This window comes from Salmo salar, chromosome 17 (genome assembly GCF_965601325.2).
Source record: "Salmo salar chromosome 17, fSalSal1, whole genome shotgun sequence".
NCBI classification, from domain to species: Eukaryota; Metazoa; Chordata; class Actinopteri; order Salmoniformes; family Salmonidae; genus Salmo; species Salmo salar.
Genome location: NC_138307.1, coordinates 42,610,807 through 42,634,146, shown reverse-complemented (window position 1 = coordinate 42,634,146; position 23,340 = coordinate 42,610,807). Strand labels below are relative to the sequence as shown.

At 46.3% G+C, this 23,340-nt stretch overlaps 1 protein-coding gene across 2 annotated transcripts in view; it reads right to left on the bottom strand.

Moving 5' to 3' along the window:
* The window catches only part of LOC106575832 (serine/threonine-protein kinase 24), a 445,978-nt gene that overhangs the window by 223,613 nt on the left and 199,025 nt on the right, over positions 1–23,340 (bottom strand). The window lies entirely within an intron of this gene.

The window sequence follows — 23,340 nt, the reverse complement described above, 5'->3', positions numbered from 1 at the left end:
AGCCCCTACTAGTATCCATCCTAGTTAGGTTAACCCCTACTAGTAAATCTGTTAGCTAGGATAGCCCCTACTAGTATCCCTGTTAGCTAGGTTAGCCCCTACTAGTATCTCTGTTAGCTAGGTTAGCCCCTACTAGTATCCCTGTTAGCCCCTACTAGTATCCCTGTTAGCTAGGTTAGCCCCTACTAGTATCCCTGTTAGCTAGGTTAGCCCCTACTAGTATCCCTGTTAGCCCCTACTAGTATTCATGTTAGCTAGGTTAGCCCCTACTAGTATCCATCCTAGTTAGGTTAACCCCTACTAGTAATTCTGTTAGCTAGGATAGCCCCTACTAGTATCCCTGTTAGCTAGGTTAGCCCCTACTAGTATCTCTGTTAGCTAGGTTAGCCCCTACTAGTATCCCTGTTAGCTAGGTTAGCCCCTACTAGTATCCCTGTTAGCTAGGTTAGCCCCTACTAGTATCCCTGTTAGCCCCTACTAGTGTCCCTGTTAGTTAGGTTAGCCCCTACTAGTATCCATCCTAGTTAGGTTAACCCCTGCTAGTAACCCTGTTAGTTAGGTTAGCCCCTACTAGTATCCATGTTAGTGAGGTTTGCCCCTACTAGTATCCCTGTTAGTTAGGTTAGCCCCTACTAGTATCCCTGTTAGCTAGGTTAGCCCCTACTAGTATCCCTGTTAGCTAGGTTAGCCCCTACTAGTATCCCTGTTAGCTAGGTTAGCCCCTACTAGTATCCCTGTTAGTTAGGTTAGCCCCTACTAGTATCCCTGTTAGTTAGGTTAGCCCCTACTAGTATCCATCCAAGTTAGGTTAACCCCTGCTAGTAACCCTAATAGTTAGGTTAACCCCTAATAGTATCTCTGTTAGCTAGGTTAGCCCCTACTAGTATCCCTGTTATTGAGGTTAGCCCATACTAGTATCCCTGTTAGTGAGGTTAGCCCCTACTAGTATCCCTGTTAGCTAGGTTAGCCCCTACTAGTATCCCTGTTAGCTAGGTTAGCCCCTACTAGTATCTCTGTTAGCTAGGTTAGCCCCTACTAGTATCCCTGTTAGCTAGGTTAGCCCCTACTAGTATCCATCCTAGTTAGGTTAACCCCTACTAGTAATTCTGTTAGCTAGGATAGCCCCTACTAGTATCCCTGTTAGCTAGGTTAGCCCCTACTAGTATCTCTGTTAGCTAGGTTAGCCCCTACTAGTATCCCTGTTAGCCCCTACTAGTATCCCTGTTAGCTAGGTTAGCCCCTACTAGTATCCCTGTTAGCTAGGTTAGCCCCTACTAGTATCCCTGTTAGCCCCTACTAGTATTCATGTTAGCTAGGTTAGCCCCTACTAGTATCCCTGTTAGCTAGGTTATCCCCTACTAGTATCCCTGTTAGTTAGGTTAGCCCCTACTAGTATCTCTGTTAGCTAGGTTAGCCCCTACTAGTATCCATGCTAGTTAGGTTAGCCCCTACTAGTATCCCTGTTAGCTAGGATAGCCCCTACTAGTATCCCTGTTAGCTAGGTTATCCCCTACTAGTATCCCTGTTAGTTAGGTTAGCCCCTACTAGTATCTCTGTTAGCTAGGTTAGCCCCTACTAGTATCCATGCTAGTTAGGTTAGCCCCTACTAGCATCCCTGTTAGTTTGGTTAGCCCCTACTAGTATCCATGCTAGTTAGGTTAGCCCCTACTAGTATCCATGCTAGTTAGGTTAGCCCCTACTAGTATCCCTGTTAGCTAGGTTAGCCCCTACTAGTATCACTGTTAGCTAGGTTAGCCCCAGTTAGGTTAGCCCCTACTAGTATCCCTGTTAGCCAGGTTAGCCCCTACTAGTATCTCTGTTAGCTAGGTTAGCCCCTACTAGTATCCCTGCTAGTTAGGTTAGCCCCTACTAGTATCCCTGTTAGCTAGGTTAGCCCCTACTAGCATCCCTGTTAACTAGGTTAGCCCTACTAGTATCCCTGTTAGCTAGGTTAGCCCCTACTAGTATCCCTGTTAGTTAGGTTACCCCCTACTAGTATCCATCCAAGTTAGGTTAACCCCTGCTAGTAACCCTGTTAGTTAGGTTAGCCCCTACTAGTATCTCTGTTAGCTAGGTTAGCCCCTACTAGTATCCCTGTTATTGAGGTTAGCCCATACTAGTATCCCTGTTAGTGAGGTTAGCCCCTACTAGTATCCCTGTTAGCTAGGTTAGCCCCTACTAGTATCCCTGTTAGCTAGGTTAGCCCCTACTAGTATCTCTGTTAGCTAGGTTAGCCCCTACTAGTATCCCTGTTAGCTAGGTTAGCCCCTACTAGTACCCCTGTTAGCTAGGTTAGCCCCTACTAGTATCCCTGTTATCCCCTACTAGTATTCATGTTAGCTAGGTTAGCCCCTACTAGTATCCATCCTAGTTAGGTTTACCCCTACTAGTAATTCTGTTAGCTAGGATAGCCCCTACTAGTATCCCTGTTAGCTAGGTTAGCCCCTACTAGTATCTCTGTTAGCTAGGTTAGCCCCTACTAGTATCCCTGTTAGCCCCTACTAGTATCCCTGTTAGCTAGGTTAGCCCCTACTAGTATCCCTGTTAGCTAGGTTAGCCCCTACTAGTATCCCTGTTAGCCCCTACTAGTATTCATGTTAGCTAGGTTAGCCCCTACTAGTATCCATCCTAGTTAGGTTAACCCCTACTAGTATCCCTGTTAGCTAGGATAGCCCCTACTAGTATCCCTGTTAGCTAGGTTATCCCCTACTAGTATCCCTGTTAGTTAGGTTAGCCCCTACTAGTATCTCTGTTAGCTAGGTTAGCCCCTACTAGTATCCATGCTAGTTAGGTTAGCCCCTACTAGTATCCCTGTTAGCTAGGATAGCCCCTACTAGTATCCCTGTTAGCTAGGTTATCCCCTACTAGTATCCCTGTTAGTTAGGTTAGCCCCTACTAGTATCTCTGTTAGCTAGGTTAGCCCCTACTAGTATCCATGCTAGTTAGGTTAGCCCCTACTAGCATCCCTGTTAGTTTGGTTAGCCCCTACTAGTATCCATGCTAGTTAGGTTAGCCCCTACTAGTATCCATGCTAGTTAGGTTAGCCCCTACTAGTATCGCTGTTAGCTAGGTTAGCACCTACTAGTATCACTGTTAGCTAGGTTAGCCCCAGTTAGGTTAGCCCCTACTAGTATCCCTGTTAGCCAGGTTAGCCCCTACTAGTATCTCTGTTAGCTAGGTTAGCCCCTACTAGTATCCCTGCTAGTTAGGTTAGCCCCTACTAGTATCCCTGTTAGCTAGGTTAGCCCCTACTAGCATCCCTGTTAACTAGGTTAGCCCTACTAGTATCCCTGTTAGCTAGGTTAGCCCCTACTAGTATCCCTGTTAGCTAGGTTAGCCCCTACTAGTATCCATGCTAGTTAGGTTAGCCCCTACTAGCATCCCTGTTAGCTAGGTTAGCCCCAGTTAGGTTAGCCCCTACTAGTATCCCTGTTAGCTAGGCTAGCCCCTACTAGTATCCATGTGAGCTAGGTTAGCCCCTACTAGTATCCCTGTTAGTTAGGTTAGCCCCTACTAGTATCCATCCAAGTTAGGTTAACCCCTGCTAGTAACCCTGTTAGTTAGGTTAGCCCCTACTAGTATCTCTGTTAGCTAGGTTAGCCCCTACTAGTATCCCTGTTATTGAGGTTAGCCCATACTAGTATCCCTGTTAGTGAGGTTAGCCCCTACTAGTATCCCTGTTAGCTAGGTTAGCCCCTACTAGTATCCCTGTTAGCTAGGTTAGCCCCTACTAGTATCTCTGTTAGCTAGGTTAGCCCCTACTAGTATCCCTGTTAGCTAGGTTAGCCCCTACTAGTATCCCTGTTAGCTAGGTTAGCCCCTACAAGTATCCCTGTTAGCTAGGTTAGCCCCTACTAGTATCCCTGTTAGTTAGGTTAGCCCCTACTAGAATCCCTGTTAGCTAGGTTAGCCCCTACTAGTATCCATCCTAGTTAGGTTAACCCCTACTAGTAACTCTGTTAGCTAGGATAGCCCCTACTAGTATCCCTGTTAGCTAGGTTAGCCCCTACTAGTATCTCTGTTAGCTAGGTTAGCCCCTACTAGTATCCCTGTTAGCTAGGTTAGCCCCTACTAGTATCCCTGTTAGCTAGGTTAGCCCCTACTAGTATCCCTGTTCGTTAGGTTAGCCCCTACTAGTATCCCTGTTAGCCCCTACTAGTATTACTGTTAGCTAGGTTAGCACCTACTAGTATTCCTGTTAGCTAGGTTAGCACCTACTAGTATCCCTGTTAGTTAGGTTAGCCCCTACTAGTATCCCTGTTAGCTAGGTTATCCCCTACTAGTATCCCTGTTAGTTAGGTTAGCCCGTACTAGTATCGCTGTTAGCTAGGTTAGCCCTTACTAGTATCCCTGTTAGCCCCTACTAGTATCCCTGTTAGCTAGGTTAGCCCCTACTAGTTACCCTGTTAGCTAGGTTAGCCCCTACTAGTATCCTTGTTAGCCCCTACTAGTATTCATGTTAGCTAGGTTAGCCCCTACTAGTATCCATCCTAGTTAGGTTAACCCCTACTAGTAAATCTGTTAGCTAGGATAGCCCCTACTAGTATCCCTGTTAGCTAGGTTAGCCCCTACTAGTATCTCTGTTAGCTAGGTTAGCCCCTACTAGTATCCCTGTTAGCCCCTACTAGTATCCCTGTTAGCTAGGTTAGCCCCTACTAGTATCCCTGTTAGCTAGGTTAGCCCCTACTAGTATCCCTGTTAGCTAGGTTAGCCCCTACTAGTATCCCTGTTAGCTAGGTTAGCCCCTACTAGTATCCCTGTTAGCCCCTACTAGTGTCCCTGTTAGTTAGGTTAGCCCCTACTAGTATCCATCCTAGTTAGGTTAACCCCTGCTAGTAACCCTGTTAGTTAGGTTAGCCCCTACTAGTATCCATGTTAGTGAGGTTTGCCCCTACTAGTATCCCTGTTAGTTAGGTTAGCCCCTACTAGTATCCCTGTTAGCTAGGTTAGCCCCTACTAGTATCCCTGTTAGCTAGGTTAGCCCCTACTAGTATCCCTGTTAGCTAGGTTAGCCCCTACTAGTATCCCTGTTAGTTAGGTTAGCCCCTACTAGTATCCCTGTTAGTTAGGTTAGCCCCTACTAGTATCCATCCAAGTTAGGTTAACCCCTGCTAGTAACCCTGTTAGTTAGGTTAACCCCTACTAGTATCTCTGTTAGCTAGGTTAGCCCCTACTAGTATCCCTGTTATTGAGGTTAGCCCATACTAGTATCCCTGTTAGTGAGGTTAGCCCCTACTAGTATCCCTGTTAGCTAGGTTAGCCCCTACTAGTATCCCTGTTAGCTAGGTTAGCCCCTACTAGTATCTCTGTTAGCTAGGTTAGCCCCTACTAGTATCCCTGTTAGCTAGGTTAGCCCCTACTAGTATCCCTGTTAGCTAGGTTAGCCCCTACTAGTATCCCTGTTATCCCCTACTAGTATTCATGTTAGCTAGGTTAGCCCCTACTAGTATCCATCCTAGTTAGGTTAACCCCTACTAGTAATTCTGTTAGCTAGGATAGCCCCTACTAGTATCCCTGTTAGCTAGGTTAGCCCCTACTAGTATCTCTGTTAGCTAGGTTAGCCCCTACTAGTATCCCTGTTAGCCCCTACTAGTATCCCTGTTAGCTAGGTTAGCCCCTACTAGTATCCCTGTTAGCTAGGTTAGCCCCTACTAGTATCCCTGTTAGCCCCTACTAGTATTCATGTTAGCTAGGTTAGCCCCTACTAGTATCCCTGTTAGCTAGGTTATCCCCTACTAGTATCCCTGTTAGTTAGGTTAGCCCCTACTAGTATCTCTGTTAGCTAGGTTAGCCCCTACTAGTATCCATGCTAGTTAGGTTAGCCCCTACTAGTATCCCTGTTAGCTAGGATAGCCCCTACTAGTATCCCTGTTAGCTAGGTTATCCCCTACTAGTATCCCTGTTAGTTAGGTTAGCCCCTACTAGTATCTCTGTTAGCTAGGTTAGCCCCTACTAGTATCCATGCTAGTTAGGTTAGCCCCTACTAGCATCCCTGTTAGCTTGGTTAGCCCCTACTAGTATCCATGCTAGTTAGGTTAGCCCCTACTAGTATCCATGCTAGTTAGGTTAGCCCCTACTAGTATCCCTGTTAGCTAGGTTAGCCCCTACTAGTATCACTGTTAGCTAGGTTAGCCCCAGTTAGGTTAGCCCCTACTAGTATCCCTGTTAGCCAGGTTAGCCCCTACTAGTATCTCTGTTAGCTAGGTTAGCCCCTACTAGTATCCCTGCTAGTTAGGTTAGCCCCTACTAGTATCCCTGTTAGCTAGGTTAGCCCCTACTAGCATCCCTGTTAACTAGGTTAGCCCTACTAGTATCCCTGTTAGCTAGGTTAGCCCCTACTAGTATCCCTGTTAGTTAGGTTACCCCCTACTAGTATCCATCCAAGTTAGGTTAACCCCTGCTAGTAACCCTGTTAGTTAGGTTAGCCCCTACTAGTATCTCTGTTAGCTAGGTTAGCCCCTACTAGTATCCCTGTTATTGAGGTTAGCCCATACTAGTATCCCTGTTAGTGAGGTTAGCCCCTACTAGTATCCCTGTTAGCTAGGTTAGCCCCTACTAGTATCCCTGTTAGCTAGGTTAGCCCCTACTAGTATCTCTGTTAGCTAGGTTAGCCCCTACTAGTATCCCTGTTAGCTAGGTTAGCCCCTACTAGTACCCCTGTTAGCTAGGTTAGCCCCTACTAGTATCCCTGTTATCCCCTACTAGTATTCATGTTAGCTAGGTTAGCCCCTACTAGTATCCATCCTAGTTAGGTTTACCCCTACTAGTAATTCTGTTAGCTAGGATAGCCCCTACTAGTATCCCTGTTAGCTAGGTTAGCCCCTACTAGTATCTCTGTTAGCTAGGTTAGCCCCTACTAGTATCCCTGTTAGCCCCTACTAGTATCCCTGTTAGCTAGGTTAGCCCCTACTAGTATCCCTGTTAGCTAGGTTAGCCCCTACTAGTATCCCTGTTAGCCCCTACTAGTATTCATGTTAGCTAGGTTAGCCCCTACTAGTATCCATCCTAGTTAGGTTAACCCCTACTAGTATCCCTGTTAGCTAGGATAGCCCCTACTAGTATCCCTGTTAGCTAGGTTATCCCCTACTAGTATCCCTGTTAGTTAGGTTAGCCCCTACTAGTATCTCTGTTAGCTAGGTTAGCCCCTACTAGTATCCATGCTAGTTAGGTTAGCCCCTACTAGCATCCCTGTTAGTTTGGTTAGCCCCTACTAGTATCCATGCTAGTTAGGTTAGCCCCTACTAGTATCCATGCTAGTTAGGTTAGCCCCTACTAGTATCGCTGTTAGCTAGGTTAGCCCCTACTAGTATCACTGTTAGCTAGGTTAGCCCCAGTTAGGTTAGCCCCTACTAGTATCCCTGTTAGCCAGGTTAGCCCCTACTAGTATCTCTGTTAGCTAGGTTAGCCCCTACTAGTATCCCTGCTAGTTAGGTTAGCCCCTACTAGTATCCCTGTTAGCTAGGTTAGCCCCTACTAGCATCCCTGTTAACTAGGTTAGCCCTACTAGTATCCCTGTTAGCTAGGTTAGCCCCTACTAGTATCCCTGTTAGCTAGGTTAGCCCCTACTAGTATCCATGCTAGTTAGGTTAGCCCCTACTAGCATCCCTGTTAGCTAGGTTAGCCCCAGTTAGGTTAGCCCCTACTAGTATCCCTGTTAGCTAGGCTAGCCCCTACTAGTATCCATGTGAGCTAGGTTAGCCCCTACTAGTATCCCTGTTAGTTAGGTTAGCCCCTACTAGTATCCATCCAAGTTAGGTTAACCCCTGCTAGTAACCCTGTTAGTTAGGTTAGCCCCTACTAGTATCTCTGTTAGCTAGGTTAGCCCCTACTAGTATCCCTGTTATTGAGGTTAGCCCATACTAGTATCCCTGTTAGTGAGGTTAGCCCCTACTAGTATCCCTGTTAGCTAGGTTAGCCCCTACTAGTATCCCTGTTAGCTAGGTTAGCCCCTACTAGTATCTCTGTTAGCTAGGTTAGCCCCTACTAGTATCCCTGTTAGCTAGGTTAGCCCCTACTAGTATCCCTGTTAGCTAGGTTAGCCCCTACTAGTATCCCTGTTAGCTAGGTTAGCCCCTACTAGTATCCCTGTTAGTTAGCTTAGCCCCTACTAGAATCCCTGTTAGCTAGGTTAGCCCCTACTAGTATCCCTGTTAGCTAGGTTAGCCCCTACTAGTATTCCTGTTAGCTAGGCTAGCCCCTACTAGTATCCATCCTAGTTAGGTTAACCCCTACTAGTAACTCTGTTAGCTAGGATAGCCCCTACTAGTATCCCTGTTAGCTAGGTTAGCCCCTACTAGTATCTCTGTTAGCTAGGTTAGCCCCTACTAGTATCCCTGTTAGCTAGGTTAGCCCCTACTAGTATCCCTGTTCGTTAGGTTAGCCCCTACTAGTATCCCTGTTAGCCCCTACTAGTATTACTGTTAGCTAGGTTAGCACCTACTAGTATTCCTGTTAGCTAGGTTAGCACCTACTAGTATCCCTGTTAGTTAGGTTAGCCCCTACTAGTATCCCTGTTAGCTAGGTTATCCCCTACTAGTATCCCTGTTAGTTAGGTTAGCCCGTACTAGTATCCCTGTTAGCTAGGTTAGCCCTTACTAGTATCCCTGTTAGCTAGGTTAGCCCCTACTAGTATCCCTGTTAGCTAGGTTAGCCCCTACTAGTTACCCTGTTAGCTAAGTTAGCCCCTACTAGTATCCCTGTTAGCCCCTACTAGTATTCATGTTAGCTAGGTTAGCCCCTACTAGTATCCATCCTAGTTAGGTTAACCCCTACTAGTAATTCTGTTAGCTAGGATAGCCCCTACTAGTATCCCTGTTAGCTAGGTTAGCCCATACTAGTATCGCTGTTAGCTAGGTTAGCCCCTACTAGTATCCCTGTTAGCCCCTACTAGTATCCCTGTTAGCTAGGTTAGCCCCTACTAGTATCCCTGTTAGCTAGGTTAGCCCCTACTAGTATCCCTGTTAGCCCCTACTAGTATTCATGTTAGCTAGGTTAGCCCCTACTAGTATCCCTGTTAGCTAGGTTAGCCCCTACTAGTATCCTTGTTATCCCCTACTAGTATTCATGTTAGCTAGGTTAGCCCCTACTAGTATCCATCCTAGTTAGGTTTACCCCTACTAGTAATTCTGTTAGCTAGGATAGCCCCTACTAGTATCCCTGTTAGCTAGGTTAGCCCCTACTAGTATCTCTGTTAGCTAGGTTAGCCCCTACTAGTATCCATGCTAGTTAGGTTAGCCCCTACTAGTATCCCTGTTAGCTAGGATAGCCCCTACTAGTATCCCTGTTAGCTAGGTTATCCCCTACTAGTATCCCTGTTAGTTAGGTTAGCCCCTACTAGTATCTCTGTTAGCTAGGTTAGCCCCTACTAGTATCCATGCTAGTTAGGTTAGCCCCTACTAGCATCCCTGTTAGTTTGGTTAGCCCCTACTAGTATCCATGCTAGTTAGGTTAGCCCCTACTAGTATCCATGCTAGTTAGGTTAGCCCCTACTAGTATCCCTGTTAGCTAGGTTAGCCCCTACTAGTATCACTGTTAGCTAGGTTAGCCCCAGTTAGGTTAGCCCCTACTAGTATCCCTGTTAGCCAGGTTAGCCCCTACTAGTATCTCTGTTAGCTAGGTTAGCCCCTACTAGTATCCCTGCTAGTTAGGTTAGCCCCTACTAGTATCCCTGTTAGCTAGGTTAGCCCCTACTAGCATCCCTGTTAACTAGGTTAGCCCTACTAGTATCCCTGTTAGCTAGGTTAGCCCCTACTAGTATCCCTGTTAGTTAGGTTACCCCCTACTAGTATCCATCCAAGTTAGGTTAACCCCTGCTAGTAACCCTGTTAGTTAGGTTAGCCCCTACTAGTATCTCTGTTAGCTAGGTTAGCCCCTACTAGTATCCCTGTTATTGAGGTTAGCCCATACTAGTATCCCTGTTAGTGAGGTTAGCCCCTACTAGTATCCCTGTTAGCTAGGTTAGCCCCTACTAGTATCCCTGTTAGCTAGGTTAGCCCCTACTAGTATCTCTGTTAGCTAGGTTAGCCCCTACTAGTATCCCTGTTAGCTAGGTTAGCCCCTACTAGTACCCCTGTTAGCTAGGTTAGCCCCTACTAGTATCCCTGTTATCCCCTACTAGTATTCATGTTAGCTAGGTTAGCCCCTACTAGTATCCATCCTAGTTAGGTTAACCCCTACTAGTATCCCTGTTAGCTAGGATAGCCCCTACTAGTATCCCTGTTAGCTAGGTTATCCCCTACTAGTATCCCTGTTAGTTAGGTTAGCCCCTACTAGTATCTCTGTTAGCTAGGTTAGCCCCTACTAGTATCCATGCTAGTTAGGTTAGCCCCTACTAGTATCCCTGTTAGCTAGGATAGCCCCTACTAGTATCCCTGTTAGCTAGGTTATCCCCTACTAGTATCCCTGTTAGTTAGGTTAGCCCCTACTAGTATCTCTGTTAGCTAGGTTAGCCCCTACTAGTATCCATGCTAGTTAGGTTAGCCCCTACTAGCATCCCTGTTAGTTTGGTTAGCCCCTACTAGTATCCATGCTAGTTAGGTTAGCCCCTACTAGTATCCATGCTAGTTAGGTTAGCCCCTACTAGTATCGCTGTTAGCTAGGTTAGCCCCTACTAGTATCACTGTTAGCTAGGTTAGCCCCAGTTAGGTTAGCCCCTACTAGTATCCCTGTTAGCCAGGTTAGCCCCTACTAGTATCTCTGTTAGCTAGGTTAGCCCCTACTAGTATCCCTGCTAGTTAGGTTAGCCCCTACTAGTATCCCTGTTAGCTAGGTTAGCCCCTACTAGCATCCTGTTAACTAGGTTAGCCCTACTAGTATCCCTGTTAGCTAGGTTAGCCCCTACTAGTATCCCTGTTAGCTAGGTTAGCCCCTACTAGTATCCATGCTAGTTAGGTTAGCCCCTACTAGCATCCCTGTTAGCTAGGTTAGCCCCAGTTAGGTTAGCCCCTACTAGTATCCCTGTTAGCTAGGCTAGCCCCTACTAGTATCCATGTGAGCTAGGTTAGCCCCTACTAGTATCCCTGTTAGTTAGGTTAGCCCCTACTAGTATCCATCCAAGTTAGGTTAACCCCTGCTAGTAACCCTGTTAGTTAGGTTAGCCCCTACTAGTATCTCTGTTAGCTAGGTTAGCCCCTACTAGTATCCCTGTTATTGAGGTTAGCCCATACTAGTATCCCTGTTAGTGAGGTTAGCCCCTACTAGTATCCCTGTTAGCTAGGTTAGCCCCTACTAGTATCCCTGTTAGCTAGGTTAGCCCCTACTAGTATCTCTGTTAGCTAGGTTAGCCCCTACTAGTATTCCTGTTAGCTAGGCTAGCCCCTACTAGTATCCATCCTAGTTAGGTTAACCCCTACTAGTAACTCTGTTAGCTAGGATAGCCCCTACTAGTATCCCTGTTAGCTAGGTTAGCCCCTACTAGTATCTCTGTTAGCTAGGTTAGCCCCTACTAGTATCCCTGTTAGCTAGGTTAGCCCCTACTAGTATCCCTGTTCGTTAGGTTAGCCCCTACTAGTATCCCTGTTAGCCCCTACTAGTATTACTGTTAGCTAGGTTAGCACCTACTAGTATTCCTGTTAGCTAGGTTAGCACCTACTAGTATCCCTGTTAGTTAGGTTAGCCCCTACTAGTATCCCTGTTAGCTAGGTTATCCCCTACTAGTATCCCTGTTAGTTAGGTTAGCCCGTACTAGTATCCCTGTTAGCTAGGTTAGCCCTTACTAGTATCCCTGTTAGCTAGGTTAGCCCCTACTAGTATCCCTGTTAGCTAGGTTAGCCCCTACTAGTATCCATCCTAGTTAGGTTAACCCCTACTAGTAATTCTGTTAGCTAGGATAGCCCCTACTAGTATCCCTGTTAGCTAGGTTAGCCCATACTAGTATCGCTGTTAGCTAGGTTAGCCCCTACTAGTATCCCTGTTAGCCCCTACTAGTATCCCTGTTAGCTAGGTTAGCCCCTACTAGTATCCCTGTTAGCTAGGTTAGCCCCTACTAGTATCCCTGTTAGCCCCTACTAGTATTCATGTTAGCTAGGTTAGCCCCTACTAGTATCCCTGTTAGCTAGGTTAGCCCCTACTAGTATCCCTGTTATCCCCTACTAGTATTCATGTTAGCTAGGTTAGCCCCTACTAGTATCCATCCTAGTTAGGTTTACCCCTACTAGTAATTCTGTTAGCTAGGATAGCCCCTACTAGTATCCCTGTTAGCTAGGTTAGCCCCTACTAGTATCTCTGTTAGCTAGGTTAGCCCCTACTAGTATCCCTGTTAGCCCCTACTAGTATCCCTGTTAGCTAGGTTAGCCCCTACTAGTATCCCTGTTAGCTAGGTTAGCCCCTACTAGTATCCCTGTTAGCCCCTACTAGTATTCATGTTAGCTAGGTTAGCCCCTACTAGTATCCATCCTAGTTAGGTTAACCCCTACTAGTATCCCTGTTAGCTAGGATAGCCCCTACTAGTATCCCTGTTAGCTAGGTTATCCCCTACTAGTATCCCTGTTAGTTAGGTTAGCCCCTACTAGTATCTCTGTTAGCTAGGTTAGCCCCTACTAGTATCCATGCTAGTTAGGTTAGCCCCTACTAGTATCCCTGTTAGCTAGGATAGCCCCTACTAGTATCCCTGTTAGCTAGGTTATCCCCTACTAGTATCCCTGTTAGTTAGGTTAGCCCCTACTAGTATCTCTGTTAGCTAGGTTAGCCCCTACTAGTATCCATGCTAGTTAGGTTAGCCCCTACTAGCATCCCTGTTAGTTTGGTTAGCCCCTACTAGTATCCATGCTAGTTAGGTTAGCCCCTACTAGTATCCATGCTAGTTAGGTTAGCCCCTACTAGTATCGCTGTTAGCTAGGTTAGCCCCTACTAGTATCACTGTTAGCTAGGTTAGCCCCAGTTAGGTTAGCCCCTACTAGTATCCCTGTTAGCCAGGTTAGCCCCTACTAGTATCTCTGTTAGCTAGGTTAGCCCCTACTAGTATCCCTGCTAGTTAGGTTAGCCCCTACTAGTATCCCTGTTAGCTAGGTTAGCCCCTACTAGCATCCCTGTTAACTAGGTTAGCCCTACTAGTATCCCTGTTAGCTAGGTTAGCCCCTACTAGTATCCCTGTTAGCTAGGTTAGCCCCTACTAGTATCCATGCTAGTTAGGTTAGCCCCTACTAGCATCCCTGTTAGCTAGGTTAGCCCCAGTTAGGTTAGCCCCTACTAGTATCCCTGTTAGCTAGGCTAGCCCCTACTAGTATCCATGTGAGCTAGGTTAGCCCCTACTAGTATCCCTGTTAGCTAGGTTAGCACCTACTAGTATCCCTGTTAGTTAGGTTAGCCCCTACTAGTATCCATCCAAGTTAGGTTAACCCCTGCTAGTAACCCTGTTAGTTAGGTTAGCCCCTACTAGTATCTCTGTTAGCTAGGTTAGCCCCTACTAGTATCCCTGTTATTGAGGTTAGCCCATACTAGTATCCCTGTTAGTGAGGTTAGCCCCTACTAGTATCCCTGTTAGCTAGGTTAGCCCCTACTAGTATCCCTGTTAGCTAGGTTAGCCCCTACTAGTATCTCTGTTAGCTAGGTTAGCCCCTACTAGTATCCCTGTTAGCTAGGTTAGCCCCTACTAGTATCCCTGTTAGCTAGGTTAGCCCCTACTAGTATCCCTGTTAGCTAGGTTAGCCCCTACTAGTATCCCTGTTAGTTAGCTTAGCCCCTACTAGAATCCCTGTTAGCTAGGTTAGCCCCTACTAGTATCCCTGTTAGCTAGGTTAGCCCCTACTAGTATTCCTGTTAGCTAGGCTAGCCCCTACTAGTATCCATCCTAGTTAGGTTAACCCCTACTAGTAACTCTGTTAGCTAGGATAGCCCCTACTAGTATCCCTGTTAGCTAGGTTAGCCCCTACTAGTATCTCTGTTAGCTAGGTTAGCCCCTACTAGTATCCCTGTTAGCTAGGTTAGCCCCTACTAGTATCCCTGTTCGTTAGGTTAGCCCCTACTAGTATCCCTGTTAGCCCCTACTAGTATTACTGTTAGCTAGGTTAGCACCTACTAGTATTCCTGTTAGCTAGGTTAGCACCTACTAGTATCTCTGTTAGCTAGGTTAGCCCCTACTAGTATCCCTGTTAGCCCCTACTAGTATCCCTGTTAGCTAGGTTAGCCCCTACTAGTATCCCTGTTAGCTAGGTTAGCCCCTACTAGTATCCCTGTTAGCCCCTACTAGTATTCATGTTAGCTAGGTTAGCCCCTACTAGTATCCATCCTAGTTAGGTTAACCCCTACTAGTATCCCTGTTAGCTAGGATAGCCCCTACTAGTATCCCTGTTAGCTAGGTTATCCCCTACTAGTATCCCTGTTAGTTAGGTTAGCCCCTACTAGTATCTCTGTTAGCTAGGTTAGCCCCTACTAGTATCCATGCTAGTTAGGTTAGCCCCTACTAGTATCCCTGTTAGCTAGGATAGCCCCTACTAGTATCCCTGTTAGCTAGGTTATCCCCTACTAGTATCCCTGTTAGTTAGGTTAGCCCCTACTAGTATCTCTGTTAGCTAGGTTAGCCCCTACTAGTATCCATGCTAGTTAGGTTAGCCCCTACTAGCATCCCTGTTAGTTTGGTTAGCCCCTACTAGTATCCATGCTAGTTAGGTTAGCCCCTACTAGTATCCATGCTAGTTAGGTTAGCCCCTACTAGTATCGCTGTTAGCTAGGTTAGCCCCTACTAGTATCACTGTTAGCTAGGTTAGCCCCAGTTAGGTTAGCCCCTACTAGTATCCCTGTTAGCCAGGTTAGCCCCTACTAGTATCTCTGTTAGCTAGGTTAGCCCCTACTAGTATCCCTGCTAGTTAGGTTAGCCCCTACTAGTATCCCTGTTAGCTAGGTTAGCCCCTACTAGCATCCCTGTTAACTAGGTTAGCCCTACTAGTATCCCTGTTAGCTAGGTTAGCCCCTACTAGTATCCCTGTTAGCTAGGTTAGCCCCTACTAGTATCCATGCTAGTTAGGTTAGCCCCTACTAGCATCCCTGTTAGCTAGGTTAGCCCCAGTTAGGTTAGCCCCTACTAGTATCCCTGTTAGCTAGGCTAGCCCCTACTAGTATCCATGTGAGCTAGGTTAGCCCCTACTAGTATCCCTGTTAGCTAGGTTAGCACCTACTAGTATCCCTGTTAGTTAGGTTAGCCCCTACTAGTATCCATCCAAGTTAGGTTAACCCCTGCTAGTAACCCTGTTAGTTAGGTTAGCCCCTACTAGTATCTCTGTTAGCTAGGTTAGCCCCTACTAGTATCCCTGTTATTGAGGTTAGCCCATACTAGTATCCCTGTTAGTGAGGTTAGCCCCTACTAGTATCCCTGTTAGCTAGGTTAGCCCCTACTAGTATCCCTGTTAGCTAGGTTAGCCCCTACTAGTATCTCTGTTAGCTAGGTTAGCCCCTACTAGTATCCCTGTTAGCTAGGTTAGCCCCTACTAGTATCCCTGTTAGCTAGGTTAGCCCCTACTAGTATCCCTGTTAGCTAGGTTAGCCCCTACTAGTATCCCTGTTAGTTAGCTTAGCCCCTACTAGAATCCCTGTTAGCTAGGTTAGCCCCTACTAGTATCCCTGTTAGCTAGGTTAGCCCCTACTAGTATTCCTGTTAGCTAGGCTAGCCCCTACTAGTATCCATCCTAGTTAGGTTAACCCCTACAAGTAACTCTGTTAGCTAGGATAGCCCCTACTAGTATCCCTGTTAGCTAGGTTAGCCCCTACTAGTATCTCTGTTAGCTAGGTTAGCCCCTACTAGTATCCCTGTTAGCTAGGTTAGCCCCTACTAGTATCCCTGTTCGTTAGGTTAGCCCCTACTAGTATCCCTGTTAGCCCCTACTAGTATTACTGTTAGCTAGGTTAGCACCTACTAGTATTCCTGTTAGCTAGGTTAGCACCTACTAGTATCCCTGTTAGTTAGGTTAGCCCCTACTAGTATCCCTGTTAGCTAGGTTATCCCCTACTAGTATCCCTGTTAGTTAGGTTAGCCCGTACTAGTATCCCTGTTAGCTAGGTTAGCCCTTACTAGTATCCCTGTTAGCTAGGTTAGCCCCTACTAGTATCCCTGTTAGCTAGGTTAGCCCCTACTAGTTACCCTGTTAGCTAAGTTAGCCCCTACTAGTATCCCTGTTAGCCCCTACTAGTATTCATGTTAGCTAGGTTAGCCCCTACTAGTATCCATCCTAGTTAGGTTAACCCCTACTAGTAATTCTGTTAGCTAGGATAGCCCCTACTAGTATCCCTGTTAGCTAGGTTAGCCCATACTAGTATCTCTGTTAGCTAGGTTAGCCCCTACTAGTATCCCTGTTAGCCCCTACTAGTATCCCTGTTAGCTAGGTTAGCCCCTACTAGTATCCCTGTTAGCTAGGTTAGCCCCTACTAGTATCCCTGTTAGCCCCTACTAGTATTCATGTTAGCTAGGTTAGCCCCTACTAGTATCCATCCTAGTTAGGTTAACCCCTACTAGTAATTCTGTTAGCTAGGTTAGCCCCTACTAGTATCCCTGTTAGCTAGGTTAGCCCCTACTAGTATCTCTGTTAGCTAGGTTAGCCCCTACTAGTATCCCTGTTATTGAGGTTAGCCCATACTAGTATCCCTGTTAGTGAGGTTAGCCCCTACTAGTATCCCTGTTAGCTAGGTTAGATCATACTAGTATCCCTGTTAGCTAGGTTAGCCCCTACTAGTATCCCTGTTAGCTAGGTTAGCCCCTACTAGTATCCCTGTTAGCTAGGTTAGCCCCTACTAGTATCCATGCTAGTTAGGTTAGCCCCTACTAGCATCCCTGTTAATTAGGTTAGCCCCTACTAGTATCAATGTTAGCTAGGTTAGCCCCTACTAGTATCACTGTTAGCTAGGTTAGCCCCAGTTAGGTTAGCCCCTACTAGTATCCCTGTTAGCTAGGTTAGCCCCTACTAGTATCCATGCTAGTTAGGTTAGCCCCTAATAGTATCCCTGTTAGCTAGGTTAGCCCCTACTAGTATCCCTGTTAGCTAGGTTAGCCCCTACTAGTATCACTGTTAGCTAGGTTAGCCCCTACTAGTATCTCTGTTAGCTAGGTTAGCCCCTACTAGTATAACTGTTAGCTAGGTTAGCCCCTACTAGTATCTCTGTTAGCTAGGTTAGCCCCTACTAGTATCCATGCTAGTTAGGTTAGCCCCTACTAGTATCCCTGTTAGCTAGGATAGCCCCTACTAGTATCCCTGTTAGCTAGGTTATCCCCTACTAGTATCCCTGTTAGTTAGGTTAGCCCCTACTAGTATCTCTGTTAGCTAGGTTAGCCCCTACTAGTATCCATGCTAGTTAGGTTAGCCCCTACTAGCATCCCTGTTAGTTTGGTTAGCCCCTACTAGTATCCATGCTAGTTAGGTTAGCCCCTACTAGTATCCATGCTAGTTAGGTTAGCCCCTACTAGTATCGCTGTTAGCTAGGTTAGCCCCTACTAGTATCACTGTTAGCTAGGTTAGCCCCAGTTAGGTTAGCCCCTACTAGTATCCCTGTTAGCCAGGTTAGCCCCTACTAGTATCTCTGTTAGCTAGGTTAGCCCCTACTAGTATCCCTGCTAGTTAGGTTAGCCCCTACTAGTATCCCTGTTAGCTAGGTTAGCCCCTACTAGCATCCCTATTAACTAGGTTAGCCCTACTAGTATCCCTGTTAGCTAGGTTAGCCCCTACTAGTGTCCCTGTTAGCTAGGTTAGCCCCTACTAGTATCCATGCTAGTTAGGTTAGCCCCTACTAGCATCCCTGTTAGCTAGGTTAGCCCCAGTTAGGTTAGCCCCTACTAGTATCCCTGTTAGCTAGGCTAGCCCCTACTAGTATCCATGTGAGCTAGGTTAGCCCCTACTAGTATCCCTGTTAGCTAGGTTAGCACCTACTAGTATCCCTGTTAGTTAGGTTAGCCCCTACTAGTATCCATCCAAGTTAGGTTAACCCCTGCTAGTAACCCTGTTAGTTAGGTTAGCCCCTACTAGTATCTCTGTTAGCTAGGTTAGCCCCTACTAGTATCCCTGTTATTGAGGTTAGCCCATACTAGTATCCCTGTTAGTGAGGTTAGCCCCTACTAGTATCCCTGTTAGCTAGGTTAGCCCCTACTAGTATCCCTGTTAGCTAGGTTAGCCCCTACTAGTATCTCTGTTAGCTAGGTTAGCCCCTACTAGTATCCCTGTTAGCTAGGTTAGCCCCTACTAGTATCCCTGTTAGCTAGGTTAGCCCCTACTAGTATCCCTGTTAGCTAGGTTAGCCCCTACTAGTATCCCTGTTAGTTAGCTTAGCCCCTACTAGAATCCCTGTTAGCTAGGTTAGCCCCTACTAGTATCCCTGTTAGCTAGGTTAGCCCCTACTAGTATTCCTGTTAGCTAGGCTAGCCCCTACTAGTATCCATCCTAGTTAGGTTAACCCCTACTAGTAACTCTTTTAGCTAGGATAGCCCCTACTAGTATCCCTGTTAGCTAGGTTAGCCCCTACTAGTATCTCTGTTAGCTAGGTTAGCCCCTACTAGTATCCCTGTTAGCTAGGTTAGCCCCTACTAGTATCCCTGTTCGTTAGGTTAGCCCCTACTAGTATCCCTGTTAGCCCCTACTAGTATTACTGTTAGCTAGGTTAGCACCTACTAGTATTCCTGTTAGCTAGGTTAGCACCTACTAGTATCCCTGTTAGTTAGGTTAGCCCCTACTAGTATCCCTGTTAGCTAGGTTATCCCCTACTAGTATCCCTGTTAGTTAGGTTAGCCCGTACTAGTATCCCTGTTAGCTAGGTTAGCCCTTACTAGTATCCCTGTTAGCTAGGTTAGCCCCTACTAGTATCCCTGTTAGCTAGGTTAGCCCCTACTAGTTACCCTGTTAGCTAAGTTAGCCCCTACTAGTATCCCTGTTAGCCCCTACTAGTATTCATGTTAGCTAGGTTAGCCCCTACTAGTATCCATCCTAGTTAGGTTAACCCCTACTAGTAATTATGTTAGCTAGGATAGCCCCTACTAGTATCCCTGTTAGCTAGGTTAGCCCATACTAGTATCTCTGTTAGCTAGGTTAGCCCCTACTAGTATCCCTGTTAGCCCCTACTAGTATCCCTGTTAGCTAGGTTAGCCCCTACTAGTATCCCTGTTAGCTAGGTTAGCCCCTACTAGTATCCCTGTTAGCCCCTACTAGTATTCATGTTAGCTAGGTTAGCCCCTACTAGTATCCATCCTAGTTAGGTTAACCCCTACTAGTAATTCTGTTAGCTAGGATAGCCCCTACTAGTATCCCTGTTAGCTAGGTTAGCCCCTACTAGTATCTCTGTTAGCTAGGTTAGCCCCTACTAGTATCCCTGTTATTGAGGTTAGCCCATACTAGTATCCCTGTTAGTGAGGTTAGCCACTACTACTATCCCTGTTAGCTAGGTTAGATCATACTAGTATCCCTGTTAGCTAGGTTAGCCCCTACTAGTATCCCTGTTAGCTAGGTTAGCCCCTACTAGTATCCCTGTTAGCTAGGTTAGCCCCTACTAGTATCCATGCTAGTTAGGTTAGCCCCTACTAGCATCCCTGTTAATTAGGTTAGCCCCTACTAGTATCCCTGTTAGCTAGGTTAGCCCCTACTAGTATCACTGTTAGCTAGGTTAGCCCCAGTTAGGTTAGCCCCTACTAGTATCCCTGTTAGCTAGGTTAGCCCCTACTAGTATCCATGCTAGTTAGGTTAGCCCATACTAGCATCCCTGTTAGTTAGGTTAGCCCCTACTAGTATCACTGTTAGCTAGGTTAGCCCCTACTAGTATCCCTGTTAGCTAGGTTAGCCCCTACTAGTATCCATGCTAGTTAGGTTAGCCCCTAATAGTATCCCTGTTAGCTAGGTTAGCCCCTACTAGTATCCCTGTTAGCTAGGTTAGCCCCTACTAGTATCACTGTTAGCTAGGTTAGCCCCTACTAGTATCTCTGTTAGCTAGGTTAGCCCCTACTAGTATCACTGTTAGCTAGGTTAGCCCCTACTAGTATCTCTGTTAGCTAGGTTAGCCCCTACTAGTATCCCTGTTAGCTAGGTTAGCCTCTACTAGTATCCCTGTTAGCTAGGTTAGCCCCTAATAGTATCTCTGTTAGCTAGGTTAGCCCCTACTAGTATCCCTGTTAGCTAGGTTAGCCCCTACTAGTATCCCTGTTAGCTAGGTTAGCCCCTACTAGTATCTCTGGTAGCTAGGTTAGCACCTACTAGTGTCCCTGTTAGCTAGGTTAGCCCCTACTAGTATCCCTGTTAGCTAGGTTAGCCCCTACTAGTACCCCTGCTAGTTAGGTTAGCCCCTACTAGTATCCATGCTAGTTAGGTTAGCCCCTACTAGTATCACTGTTAGCTAGGTTAGCCCCAGCTAGGCTAGCCCCTACTAGTATCCATGCTAGTTAGGTTAGCCCCTACTAGCAACCCTGTTAGCTAGGTTAGCCCCTACTAGTATCCCTGTTAGCTGGGTTAGCCCCTACTTTTATCCATGCTAGTTAGGTTAGCCCCTACTAGCATCCCTGTTAGTTTGGTTAGCCCCTACTAGTATCCATGCTAGTTAGGTTAGCCCCTACTAGTATCCATGCTAGTTAGGTTAGCCCCTACTAGTATCCCCTGCTAGTTAGGTTAGTTAGGTTAGCCCCTACTAGTATCCATGTTAGTGAGGTTAGCCCCTACTAGTATCCCTGTTAGCTAGGTTAGCCCCTACTAGTATCCCTGTTAGCCCCTACTAGTGTCCCTGTTAGTTAGGTTAGCCCCTACTAGTATCCATCCTAGTTAGGTTAACCCCTGCTAGTAACCCTGTTAGCTAGGTTAGCCCCTACTAGTATCCCTGTTAGCTAGGTTAGCCCCTACTAGTACCACTGTTAGCTAGGTTAGCCCCAGTTAGGTTAGCACCTACTAGTATCCCTGTTAGCTAGGTTAGCCCCTACTAGTATCCATGCTATTTAGGTTGCCCTTACTAGTATCCATGCTAGTTAGGTTAGCCCCTACTAGTATCCCTGTTAGCTAGGTTAGCCCCTACTAGTATCACTGTTAGCTATGTTAGCCCCAGTAAGGTTAGCCAATACTACTATCCCTGTTAGCTTGGTTAGCCCCTACTAGTATCCCTGTTAGCTAGGTTAGCCCCTACTAGTATCCCTGTTAGCTTGGTTAGCCACTCCTAGTATCCCTGTTAGTTAGGTTAGCCCCTACTAGTATCCCTGTTAGCTAGGTTAGCCCCTACTAGTATCACTGTTAGCTAGGTTAGCCCCTACTAGTATCACTGTTAGCTAGGTTAGCCCCTACTAGTATCCCTGTTAGCTAGGTTAGCCCCTACTAGTATCCCTGTTAGTTAGGTTAGCCCCAACAAGTATCCCTGTTAGTTAGGTTACCCCCTACTAGTATTACTGTTAGCTAGGTTAGCCCCTACTAGTATTCATGTTAGCTAGGTTAGCCCCTACTAGTATCCCTGTTAGCTAGGTTAGCCCCTACTAGTATCCCTGTTAGCTAGGTTAGCCCCTACTAGTATCCCTGTTAGCCCCTACTAGTATCCCTGTTAGCTAGGTTAGCCCCTACTAGTATCCCTGTTAGCTAGGTTAGTCCCTACTAGTATCCCTGTTAGCCCCTACTAGTATCCCTGTTAGTTAGGTTACCCCCTACTAGTATTACTGTTAGCTAGGTTAGCCCCTACTAGTATTCCTGTTAGCTAGGTTATCCCCTACTAGTATCCCTGTAAGTTAGGTTAGCCCCTACTAGTATCCATCCTAGTTAGGTTAACCCCTACTAGTATCCCTGTTAGCTAGGATAGCCCCTACTAGTATCCCTGTTAGTTAGGTTAGCCCATACTAGTATCGCTGTTAGCTAGGTTAGCCCCTACTAGTATCCCAGTTAGCTAGGTTAGTCCCTACTAGTATCCCTGTTAGCCCCTACTAGTATTCCTGTTAGCTAGGTTAGCCCCTACTAGTATCCGTCCTAGTTAGGTTAACCCCTACTAGTAACTCTGTTAGCTAGGATAGCCCCTACTAGTATCCCTGTTAGCTAGGTTAGCCCCTACTAGTATCCCTGTTAGCTAGGTTAGCCCCTACTAGTATCCCTGTTAGCTAGGTTAGCCCCTACTAGTATCCCTGTTAGTTAGGTTAGCCCCTACTAGTATCCCTGTTAGCCCCTACTAGTATTACTGTTAGCTAGGTTAGCACCTACTAGTATTCCTGTTAGCTAGGTTAGCACCTACTAGTATCCCTGTTAGTTAGGTTAGCCCCTACTAGTATCCATCCTAGTTAGGTTAACCCCTGCTAGTAACCCTGTTAGTTAGGTTAGCCCCTACTAGTATCTCTGTTAGCTAGGTTAGCCCCTACTAGTATCCCTGTTATTGAGGTTAGCCCATACTAGTATCCCTGTTAGTGAGGTTAGCCCCTACTAGTATCCCTGTTAGCTAGGTTAGCCCCTACTAGTATCCCTGTTAGCTAGGTTAGCCCCTACTAGTATCCATGCTAGTTAAGTTAGCCCCTACTAGTATCACTGTTAGCTAGGTTAGCCCCAGTTAGGTTAGCCCATACTAGTATCCCTGTTAGCTTGGTTAGCCCCTACTAGTATCCCTGTTAGCTAGGTTAGCCCCTACTAGAATCCCTGTTAGCTAGGTTAGCCCCTACTAGTATCCCTTATAGCTAGGTTAGCCCCTACTAGTAGCCCTGTTAGCTAGGTTAGCCCCTACTAGTATCCCAGTTAGCTTGGTTAATGCCTACTAGTACCCCTGTTAGCTAGGTTAGCCCCTACTAGTATCCCTGTTAGCCCCTACTAGTATCCCTGTTAGTTAGGTTAGCCCCTACTAGTATTACTGTTAGCTAGGTTAGCCCCTACTAGTATTACTGTTAGCTAGGTTAGCCCCTACTAGTATCCCTGTTAGTTAGGTTAGCCCCTACTAGTATCCATCCTAGTTAGGTTAACCCCTACTAGTAACTCTGTTAGATAGGTTAGCCCCTACTAGTATCCATGCTAGTTAGGTTAGCCCCTACTAGTATCACTGTTAGCTAGGATAGCCCCTACTAGTATCCCTGTTAGCTAGGTTAGCCCCTACTAGTATCCCTGTTAGTTAGGTTAGCCCCTACTAGTATCCCTGTTAGCTAGGTTAGCCCCTACTAGTACCCCTGTTAGATAGGTTAGCCCCTACTAGTACCCCTGTTAGCTAGGTTAGCTCCTACTAGTATCCCTGTTAGCCCCTACTAGTGTCCCTGTTAGTTAGGTTAGCCCCTACTAGTGTCCCTGTTAGCTAGGTTAGCCCCTACTAGTATCCATGCTAGTTAGGTTAGCCCCTACTAGTATCCATGCTAGTTAGGTTAGCCCCTACTAGTATCCCTGTTAGCTAGGTTAGCCCCTACTAGTATCCATGCTAGTTAGGTTAGCCCCTACTAGTATCCCTGTTAGTTAGGTT